Source organism: Hemibagrus wyckioides, linkage group LG05 (genome assembly GCF_019097595.1).
Source record: "Hemibagrus wyckioides isolate EC202008001 linkage group LG05, SWU_Hwy_1.0, whole genome shotgun sequence".
In the NCBI taxonomy this organism is placed as follows: Eukaryota; Metazoa; Chordata; class Actinopteri; order Siluriformes; family Bagridae; genus Hemibagrus; species Hemibagrus wyckioides.
In genome coordinates this window covers 9,509,224-9,521,758 of record NC_080714.1, presented here as the reverse complement: position 1 = coordinate 9,521,758, position 12,535 = coordinate 9,509,224, and positions in this window count along the sequence as shown.

The window sequence follows — 12,535 nt, the reverse complement described above, 5'->3', positions numbered from 1 at the left end:
CAGAGAGATAGAAAGAAGTAGAAGAGTAAACGGAGTAAGAATCAGAGAAAATGACTGACAAGTAGGAGAGCCAAGATGACCTAAACAATAAGAGTAATCTAATGAGATTCACACCACTATGGCTGTCCAATAATGGTCTGTGGTCAAAATTGAGCTTCACTGTGGCTTCAGTTATTCTGTCTTTTATACACTACAGCAGTGGTGGGCCGTCAGGGCCAGCAAGGCCTTCTCTGCTGGCCTAAACAGCAGTGATCTGAATCACTGACTTTCATTTTAATATATTTAATATATTTTTCCATGAATGTGTGTTAAATTATTCCCAATAGTCTATTCTCTATATTTCATAGCTTTTCTCTTGGTTGCACTGCTTCCAGTAGTGTATATTTATAATAAGAGTATTTATCCAATCATATTTCAGCCAGGGGCTGACATCATGTGTTGCCAGGGTGAAAGAAATCTGCCTTAAGGCCTTCAGAATCAATAGTGCAGGTGCCCGTAGCTTAAAATAAGTGGCAATGAAATTGTTACGTTAACCAATAAGATTTCAAGTTGGCGTCACTGGGGCCATGTAGCAGGCATACGATTATGTCAGCAATTTCCCGTCCTTTGATTGGATAATTGGAGTAGTCAGAGGCAGCGAACCGCACAAACTAAATTATATATATATATATATATATTTTTTTTTTTTATATATATATATATATATATATATATATATATATATATTTTTTTTTTTTATATATATATATATTTTTTTTTACTCACAATGGCTGACAGAGGAGAAGAAATCGATTTGGTTGCAGACATCCGTACAAATGCATTTTCAAGGTGGACTTTTCAAGAAAAGCTAGAGATCATGAAGAAAGGAGGACATTGTTTTTATATTCTCTGCGTCTTATTTCGGATGCTGCGTCCTCCGGAGATTGCAGTTTGCTGCATACGGCATCAAGAATGTCTTTTTTGAGAAAAGTAACTGTAATAAAATTTACTATTCCTTGTGGGGTGTGAAATACTGTAGCCTAATTTCTTTTTTACTTTGCTATTTTACGGTTGATTAGTATCTATTGCCGTGGTGGATTTATTCAGGAAGGACACCTGTGAAGGCCTACGTGTGAAATGCACGGGCAGCCACTTCACTACAGTTGTAGTGTAACTGCATATCAGAACTGTACTCATTCTAAAGACTACTTTAAACAGAACATGCATAATTTTCATCTAGGTTTGAAATTTTGAAGTGCATTCCTATTTTTTCAATATACAGTATTTTTATTGTATTGTTGTAACAGTTTGACACATGACATTCAAGAAGTTCTGGTTGATAGTGTTATCGATCATGGCATGAGCATGAGGGAAGTTGGGCAGTGAGTACAACCGTATTTGTGTCATCATGCTGGTTGCAGACACTACCTGTGTTCTTATATACGATGATGTCAGTCCAATGTGCATGTGACATACAAGAAGTGTTCACAAACATACATTGGGCCCTCAGATTCCTTAATTACTAGAGACCAACACACATACACACACATGCACACACACACACACACACTCCAACTGCAATTTTTTGCACATTAATTTTTAAAGCTGCTACAATCAATCTGCTGCTAACTGATTTTGTTTACAACCAATCAATTTTTTTTGCACTTTTTACTCAACCATATACTCTATACTGTATACGCTATACTATATACTATACTCTATACTGGGCTGGGACATTTGGGTGTGTGCAAATGGACCTTTGGAACTATATTTGTATATTAACAGAATTCACAGTTTACATTTACTCAGATGTATATTCATTCGAATGTTTACAAGATATATTCACTCAGTTTATTTATATCTATTTATTACAAGTACACTGCTGTTACCTTCACACACAAATCTGTTTCTATATTGCACTGACTGCACTGACAATGTAAACACTTGATGAGAGAGAAGAGAAACGTTATTTCGATACCTCTGTATGTCTGCACATATGGTGGTGTTGACAAATAGAAACCTTGAACCTGTACTGGTCTGTGCTGCACAAGGGTATATTGTGGTATTGTAGTGTATTGTATTGTCTGTCTTACACTGTCCTCTGTCTTGCACTGTTTGCACACATGCACTTTATGTACAACTATGTAAATGTACTTAGTTCTTAGTACTTAGTTCTTCTTGACCACCCATGACCCTGTCGCCGGTTCACCACTGTTCCTTCCTTGGACCACCTTTGATAGGTACTGACCACTGCAGACCGGGAACACCCCACAAGAGCTGCAGTTTTGGAGATGCTCTGATCCAGTCGTGTAGCCATCACAACTTGGCCCTTGTCAAACTCGCTCAAATCCTTACGCTTGCCCATTTTTCCTGCTTCTAACACATCAACTTTGAGCCTAATATATCCCACTAACAGGTGCCATGATGAGGAGATAAACAGTGTTATTCACTTCACCTGTCACTGCTCATAATGTTAAGGCTGATCGGTGTACAGTATGTATAGCACCAGGGTCCTTAAGGAGTGTTGTTTCATTTGACTGTGTACTGCACCAATGACAATAAAAGCCTCTTGAATACCTCACCAAATACCCACTTCCTTTTTTCAATGTGGATGTGGACGGTATAGATGCAGCTGCTGCCATGTATTTATATTCTATGTACTGTATATACTGTGTAATAGAACTGTGTAATAGAAGCATGCGGTGGTCGCAGCTGAAGCTATATCAGATATCAGGGCTAGAGTCATCAATGCAGGAGATACTTTCTCAGCTGCTAGGCCAGGGAGTTGTTGATTAGATCCTGCAGCCAGACAAAAAGAGGCAGGACGCAGCCTAATTTTCTTTTTTTTTACAGAATATACATCAGACTTACTACAAATATCCTGTTTGCTGTATATAGGCCTCCTGATGAGATAAGAATATAGTAGTGTTTTCTTCTTACATCCCTGTGTGTGTTTGTGTGTTTCATTTTTTTTAACATATTGAGAAGACATAACATCACTTTGAATGCAACCTTTACTTTTAAAAGGGATTTGTGGAGAGAGAGAGAGAGAGAGAGTTTCTGAATTTGTGCTTAGAGTTTTGGTAAAATGAGCCATGATTACAAAAGAAAATGTGAGCAAGCAGTTAAATAAAATTGTAATACAATACAGAATCCAATACAAACACTTTCTAAAAATATCAGTTTAATCCTCTTCACATTGAGGGTGGTGTCAAGCAACTAATTGTCAAGTTCTTTCTTCACTTTTCATACAGATATACTGTTTGATCATATTACTGTGTCAGTCTTTTATTTATCATTCATCTACACTCTTGATGATATGGCATATGCAAACATACAGATTCTGATGTGTTTTTGGTTTACTTTCACCAAATCTGATATAATCATGACAATTACAGTGTATAAGATGTCTAAATAATCCTCCATCGGTCATCAGCATACGTTAATCATACATGTTGTTCAACAGGAATTGCCATTCTCCTGAACTCCTTTAAATATACAAATGATCTTCTGAGTCTGAGTGAGAGAGAGAGATTATGGGTGTGTGTTTGAGAGAGAGAGTGGGTGTGTGTGTGTGTGTGTGTGTGTTAGAGAGAGAGAGAGAGAGAGAGAGAGAGATTCTTAAACCGGATAAACCGGTATGTGGAAGTCTTACTCAGATGTACTCCAACTCGTTGCTTACACATGATCCGTATGCAAACACAAAATAAACGTCAGAAAATCTGACTGTTCATCAAGAACGTTCCTCAAAAGGTAAGAAAATTGTTTTAATAAGTGGCTACGGTTTTATTGTATGTCAAAATGAGAAATCACCATTGAGAGCAGTAGGTTATATGATTTATTTCCTGTTGCTGTAGTTGTTGTGTTTGTGTGTCTGTATTTATTTAAGACATTGTGAGGACCAGAAAAAGCAAATGTCCTCACAAAAGCTCTATAAAAGATTTTTTTTTTTTTTGTGAACAATTGTTTTATTAAGGAAATAGTTCAGTATAACACAAAATACAACAAATCAATTTAGGCTGTAGCCATAACCCCCCACCCTCGCGGTAGACTTATACTGTACTAAGAAAGCGTAAGAAATTGCAGTGGAAAAAAGTACAAACTGTAATGCTTATTCACAAAAAGAATAGAAAGAAAGATAAATAAACAATAATAGAAATAATAATAATATGTACATAAATACAAAGTAAATTATACGTCAAAAAGAGGAAATAGCAGTTTTATAGATTTTGATTTCCACCAAAATACGGTTAAGGTTAGGATTGGGTGTAGGCATTGCAACGGTTAGTCAGTTAATTATATTAATCATTATGAAGTTCATTGTGTATTTGTGTGTGTGTGTAGATATACATGTAAAAGGCTACACAATCTGTGGTTTGTTAATCAACATTGCAATATTTATAAGTTTTGCAGAAAGCTCCTCATATCCAGCCAACTATCCAGCTGTGATAATCTCATATCACCATCAGTATGGTTGTAGTTCTTATCCAAGTGTCCAAGCTCTGTCTGTTCATTTCTGTGTTTGGATTACATCCTCCCTCAGTCTTACCCTCAAGATCCAATGAATGTATAAATGTGTAAATACTGATGGGTGACAAATCAAAGAGAGAAAAAAAAACAACTTACAATGACTTAGTAAAGTGTTGCCAGGTCTCAACAAAATTTCCAGCCCAACTACAATCTCAAAAACATACAGTATAATCTAAAACAAGCAGAAAACTTATATGTACACTATATGGACAGTTGTTTGTGGACTCCTCAGATCATCTCATTTAATATTTACTTCCACCTTTGCCATTAGAATAACCTCCACCCTTCTTGGAAGGCTTTCCAGAAGATCTTGGAGAGTGGCTGTGGGAATTTTTCCATTCAGGCATAAGAGCATTAGTGAGGTGAGGCACTGATGTATGGTGAGAAGGCTTGGTGTGTAGTTCCATCGCAAAGGTGTTCAGTGGGGTTGAGGTCACATCACTATGTAGGCCACTCGAGTTCTGTCACATCAACCTTTGTATTCATGAGCCTTGCATTGTGTACAAGGGCATTGTTATGCTATAACAGCTTTGGGGCCCCTTAGTTCCAGTGAAGGGAAATTCTTATACCACAGTATACAAAGGCATCCTATTTAATTTTCTGTTTTTGTCACCTGTTTGTAATTTATAGCTATTCAACAAGAAATTGAGTTGGATACAATAATCCACAATACTGTCATATACCAGAATTTACTGTAGAGGTTACAGTTGACTACAGATATGTATAGCTGCCTCTGAACTAACACTGTAATGCTGAACGTAACATGTACACAGAACAAATCAAGAACAAAACACACATGAATAGTGTTGGGAACTTAATGATGGAATGATGCAACTGATGGAATATTCAAATATTCTCTTTGAGGAACATTTTATTAGGTACACCTACTCATTCTTGCAATTATCTAATCAGCCAATCGCTGCAGTGCAATGCATAAAATCATGCAGATACGGATCAGTAGCTTCTGGTAATGTTCACATCAACCATCAGAAAGGGGAAAAATGTGACCTCAGTGGCATGACTGCTGGTGCCAGATGGGCTGGTTTTAACTCAAACTATAACTTAACTATTACTGCCGATCTCCTAGGAATTTCATGCACAGCGGTCTCTAGCGTTTACTAAGACAGAGATTAATTGAGAATTGCCAGACTTGTTTGAGCTGACTGAAAGGCTACAGTAACTCAGATAAGCACTCTGTACAATTGTGTTAAGCAGAAAAGCATTTCAGAATGCACAACATGAATGACCTTGGAAAACAACAACAGAAAAATGACAAACAACAGCAGAAGACCACGTCAGCTTTCACAGAGCAGAAAGTGGAGGGCACAAGCTCACCAAAACTGGTGTCAATAGTTCAGGATAACAGAAGTGGTGTAATAGCATGGGAAAAGTTTTTGGCATACTTTGAGACTAATCATTGCTTGAATACTACAGCTTATTGGACTGTTGTTGCTGATCATGTACATCCCTTTATGGACACAATTTACCTTCGTCTACATCCAATACGATAATGCACCATGTCACAAAGCCGGATTGATGTTGTTTTTAGAGCAAAAGGAGGCTTTTCCGCAGTATTCCTAATAAAGTGCTCACTGAGTACATTTTGGTGGATATGGAAAAATGTATTGACCAAAATACAGACTGTGAACCAGACAGCCATTCCATTCGCAAGTATTAATAGAAAATTGTATTCATAATATATGTAAGATACACTATATTGCCAAAAGTATTCACTCACCCATCCAAATAATCAGAATCAGGTGTTCCAATCACTTCCATGGCCACAGGTGTATAAAATCAAGCACCTAGGCATGCAGACTGTTTTTACAAACATTTGTGAAAGAATGGGTCGCTCTCAGGAGCTCAGTGAATTCCAGCGTGGAACTGTGATAGGATGCCACCTGTGCAACAAATCCAGTCGTGAAATTTCCTCGCTCCTAAATATTCCACAGTCAACTGTCAGCTGTATTATAAGAACGTGGAAGTGTTTGGGAACGACAGCAACTCAGCCACGAAGTGGTAGGCCACGTAAACTGACGGAGCGGGGTCAGCGGATGCTGAGGCGCATAGTGCAAAGAGGTCGCCAACTTTCTGCAGAGTCAGTTGCTACAGACCTCCAAACTTCATGTGGCCTTCAGATTAGCTCAAGAACAGTGCGCAGAGAGCTTCATGGAATGGGTTTCCATGGCCGAGCAGCTGCATCCAAGCCATACATCACCAAGTGCAATGCAAAGCGTTGGATGCAGTGGTGTAAAGCACGCCGCCACTGGACTCTAGAGCAGTGGAGACGCGTTCTCTGGAGTGACGAATCGCGCTTCTCCATCTGGCAATCTGATGGACGAGTCTGGGTTTGGCGGTTGCCAGGAGAAGGGTACTTGTCTGACTGCATTGTGCCAAGTGTAAAGTTTGGTGGAGGGGGGATTATGGTGTGGGGTTGTTTTTCAGGAGCTGGGCTTGGCCCCTTAGTTCCAGTGAAAGGAACTCTGAATGCTTCAGCATACCAAGACATTTTGGACAATTCCATGCTCCCAACTTTGTGGGAACAGTTTGGAGCTGGCCCCTTCCTCTTCCAACATGACTGTGCACCAGTGCACAAAGCAAGGTCCATAAAGACATGGATGACAGAGTCTGGTGTGGATGAACTTGACTGGCCTGCACAGAGTCCTGACCTCAACCCGATAGAACACCTTTGGGATGAATTAGAGCGGAGACTGAGAGCCAGGCCTTCTCATCCAACATCAGTGCCTGACCTCACAAATGCGCTTCTGGAAGAATGGTCAAAAATTCCCATAAACACACTCCTAAATCTTGTGGACAGCCTTCCCAGAAGAGTTGAAGCTGTTATAGCTGCAAAGGGTGGACCGACGTCATATTGAACCCTATGGATTAGGAATGGGATGTCACTTAAGTTCATATGCAAGTCAAGGCAGGTGAGCGAATACTTTTGGCAATATAGTGTATACCCACACTGTCTAGGATACACTGGCACATTCTTGCAGTTATCTAATCAGCCAATCATGTGGCATCAGCACAATGCAAAAAAATCATTTAGATAGAGATCAGAAGATTAAGTTAATGTTCACATCCAACATCAGAATGAGGAAAAATGTGACTTTGACAGTGGCATGGCTCTTGATAACAAATGGGCTGGTCTTTTTTGAGTATTCCAAAAATTTATTCCACAGTTACAAATATTTTTTTTTACCTATATATAAGCTCTTGACCTACTGTATATCTGCATGATTTTATGCATTGCACTGCTGCCACATGATTGAATGACCAAATAACTGCATGAATGTTCAGGCATACCTAATAAAGTGCTTTGTGTGTGTATATATCGTTCAGGGTATTCAAAAACAATTCTGCACAACTGAGAATTGAAGACTAAGTTTGTTTTCAGGGTCCATAAATGATATCAAGTTACATGGAAAATGCTTACAAAAGACACACTGCTCAGCTTGTAATTTCTAACACACTGCATTTGGCCTGTAGTGGCTGAGCCTCATGATTTCAGGAGAAGATTGGTCTCTGAACCAGGGCTTCTGGGAAGTGACACTTTAATTCTTTGAATGCAAACTGGTTGGACTCAAGAAAACGATGAGGTAAGATAGTGTGAGTATAGTGGTGTTGGAGTTCCTAGCCAAATGTTTGCAGGAAGCCTCGTGCTTATAAGCTGTCGATGAGCATATTTTTCACTAATTCTTCTCATATATTGGTTTCTATTTATCTTCTTCTTTCTGTTATGGTGTTTACAATGGAGCTTCATAAGACATCTGTTTATTAACTATAATATCTATAATATCTGATTTCAACATGTGGTGCTTCAAAGGGAAATAACAGTGCTGTTTTAGATGGGACGGATTTCTAGATGGACGGATAAGTAAATGATTCATGTTTCTGCATATATTTTGCAGGATAAGAACATATCCAAGAGCACACATTCAGCAGAAGTTCCATACACATTGTCAATCTCTTGCAGCCAACGGGAATGAAGGATATCAAAGGGAATTTGGGGTGAATCCCAAATTTTATATATACGTATATTTTAGATATATATATTTATGTCCCTTACCCGTTTTGTTTCAGGTCAGTACTTCATACAATATTGCAATTTCCTGTTACACAATTGTATGTGATTCTTAGGAGCTGAATGACTCTACAAAGGAGTTCTCATGCAGGGCTGGAGAGCTGGATGCCAATAAAGACAAAAACAGATATCCTTTCGTTCTACCCTGTGAGTACTTCTAACCCTTACTCACCACCATGAATCGTTTAAACTAGATGGTTGTCACAATTACAATTGAAAGACTTAAGATTTACAATTCCATCCTGAATGGATCATTTTAGTTAATTAGCATGTGATAACTGATTACAATGATCTTCAGTAAGAGTAATACCTGGTTGTTTTTATTCATGTTTGAGATTACTGTAATTTATTGCCAGCTTGTGATGTCAAAGCATCAGATAACTGCTAACAAAAATACCGCACCAGGCAACAAATTAGCACCAGATTTATGTAGCATGTCATGAAATCTGGCATTTCAATGTAAATATACATGGCCGACTGAACAATTTTCATTAAAATGCAAAGATAATTATCACATAATCAAACTATGTACCCAATCATCTATTATGAACTAAGTTTATTGTAAGGAGACTCTGTAAACCATGTAAATATTCGTGATGATAAATAGTAAGCATTTAAATCATACTCTCATCAAGTAAACCTCCTTTAACAAATAGAATTACATAGTAGTTCTGCTCTCCTTCTCTTTGGACTTACCAAAGGCTTGTGGAGCTGGTTGGACAGCTCTCTTTCACAAACCGCTTCATTTCTACAACTTAGTTAGATCATGTTACTGATCAGGCCATTACAGACAGCACTGTCACATTCCTCTCTAATTCCAGAGCACGCTTGCATTGTTTTAAGGTGTGTTTGCGGTCAAGAATAATACATTACTTAGAACATTTTCAGAAAATTCAGCCTAACACGTAGACTTTTTGTTTTGCAGATGACCACTCCAGAGTTAGGCTGTCTATAGTAGAGTCACAGCCACACTCAGACTACATCAACGCCAACTTTGTGCCTGTGAGTGAAGCAATGTGATGATCTACGTTATTCATCATTCAGTCAATTCACTTATTTGAAAGTCAGTCACTGAGTTAATAATAATGCAGCCAGTCATACAGTAATCAGCCAATTATGAGTATAGTAATCAGTTAGAGTTACACACAAAAAAAATCTGTTAAATGATATGTATTTATTTTACAGGAGGGAGGGCACAGTGGTTAAGTTGCACCTCCAGGATTTTAGGGTTTGATTCCTACCTCCACCCATGCATGGAGTTTACACTGTACTCCCTGTGCTTTTAGGGTTTTTTCTGGGTACTCAGGTTTTTTTCCCCCCAAAGACGTGTGTTGTGGACTGATCCCTAAATAGTCTGTAGTATGTGAGTTGGTGTGTGCCCAGTGATGGTTTCCACCTTGTCCTGGGTGTTCCCTGCCCTTGTACCTCAAGTCCTCTGGGATAGGGTCCAGGTAGAGAAAATGGATGGATGGATGGATGGATGGATTTTACAAAATATACACAAAAGTAGTTTTTATCTACATTCATAGATATACTATAAATTCAAAGAATTATAGATGCATCTGACTAACTAGTCTTCCTAGCATAATATTAGCATGAAGCTAATCAGCTATGGAAATACAGCATAAGTGAATCCACAGAAGGACTAAAGAAAGGATATGATGTTTCAGGAAATGTGAAAGAGGAAAACTGAATTTCTGTCATTTAAGTACATAATTATGAGCCTATGTCCCTTTAAAACACACATACTAGAATAAACAGAAGAACATTTGGCAATGTTCAAAAGTTTCCCAGCACACTCTTCCACTAGGGCTGTATTACCCTGTGGGGTTCATTCCAACCAGTTCCTGTAGACTTTAATTTGCTGGATCAGACTATATTACCATATGGTTAACTAAACAACACAGATTATTAGGAGTAGAGTTGCACAGCGTGATGGTAAAGTCAAACACATACACAGATGCTGCATATCAGATATACACTCTCCATCTGCTTTACTAGGAATACATGTACCTCCAGCTCATTCATGCAAGCATTCAATCAGCCAATCCGGTATCAGGAGCACACTTCTGTTAATGTTCAGATAAACCTCAGATTGGGGAACAATATATCTGTCACCATGGCATGGTTGGAATATTTCACAACTTATTGCACAACACTGTCTAGAATTTGCACAGCATGGTGTTAAAACAAACAAACAAAAAAAACCGTATAGCAAGTGGCAGTTGAGCATAAAGAGGGGTGAGAAAAGAATGACCAGGCTGGTTTGGGCTGACAGGAAAGCTACAATGAATTAAACAGCTATGCTTTACAACTGTGGTGAGGAGAAAAACATCTCAGAAAGCACATGTCAAACCCTGATGTGGATAAGCTACAACAGCGGAAGACCACATCATGATCCACTCCTGCCAACCAAGAACATGGATCTGAGGCTGCAGTGGACACAGTTCAGACTGTTAAATATTAGAAAAATCAATGTCCATCTTTTGTCACTAGAAGCCATTCTATGTACACTTTAGATAATGTTGTGGGTGAAAATCCCAAGAGATCACCAGTAGCCAAGCCATGGTCAAAGTCATTAAGATCATATATGAACTGAAGCTCTTATGCACCTTTGTCGGAAGGATTTTATGCCTTGAGCTGCTATAGTATGATTGGCTGAATGGATAATTGCATTAATGTCCAGATGCATAGGTATTCCTGTTAAAGTGAATATACCTAGATGCTGTATGTTTCTGAGGAGTTATTAGTGTATGGCCAGTTCACTAGCTCAAAGGTCAATTAATCTAGAATTAATGATTCAAATTCATTCAGCATTTAGGCAGTAATTTAGTCAAGAAATCTAGATTTGCCAGAAACAAACCCAAGATGTTTTTCTTGTTTTCTTTTAATAACTCTATATAACTGTGCATTTACGTGTGTCTGTAGGGCGGCTGTACACAACATGACTTCATCTGTACCCAGGCTCCTTTGCCTTCAACCATGGCTGATTTCTGGCGGATGATCTGGGAGCAGAATGTGCAGGTCATCATCATGGTGACGGCACTAAATGAGAACGGCAAGGTGTGAAAACAGTCCTTTATGCAATGCCATTAGAAGTGTCTCAGTAGAATAGATGAATTAGATCCACAGACATAATTGCATATCAAAGGACAACAACTATGCAATTCACTGACTTTTTATTCATATAGCACTTTTAACAATGGACATCATCATAAAGCAGCTTTACACAACTCCAGATATAGATTTAATTTTAAGTTATGATTAATAAACAACCTAGAGGTGGTGGTAAGGAAAATTCTCATTAATGGAGAATTTACTAGCTATTTAAAAGGATTTTTTAAGTATTAAGATTAATTTTTATTTTCTGAAACATATAGAAAACAACACAATCGTTAATAAATCTGGAAGCTATATGATATATAAAAATGTTTTTAAATATATATGAAATGTATTCATGGCTATCTAGGTGCTATGTAATCAGTACTGGCCTCCTGAGAGAGGCACTGGTTGTTACGGTTCTCTGCAAGTCACCACCATTTCCCGTCATCATGGTCGAGACTGCTTCATCACAACCATCCACCTACGACAGGTGACCCATAAATAACCATAAGGTAATCTTAAATATAAAATGCATTTATTTTACTGTGTCTGCATTAATAATCATGCTTCTTGTGTGTGTTGCAGCATGGCAGCCATGCAATTAGACACATAACACATTATTATTACCCAAGCTGGCCCGATCAGGGTGTTCCAAAGGACCACACCTCTCTCGTCAAATTCGCTGAGCATGTACGGAAACAACTGGATGATAGTCCACGATTAGGCCCCACTGTTGTACACTGCAGGTCTAAAGATACAAAACATTCACATACACACACACACTTAATGCTTAATGTGTTATATGAAAAGTTTAGTATAATCTAACAGCCTCAATTC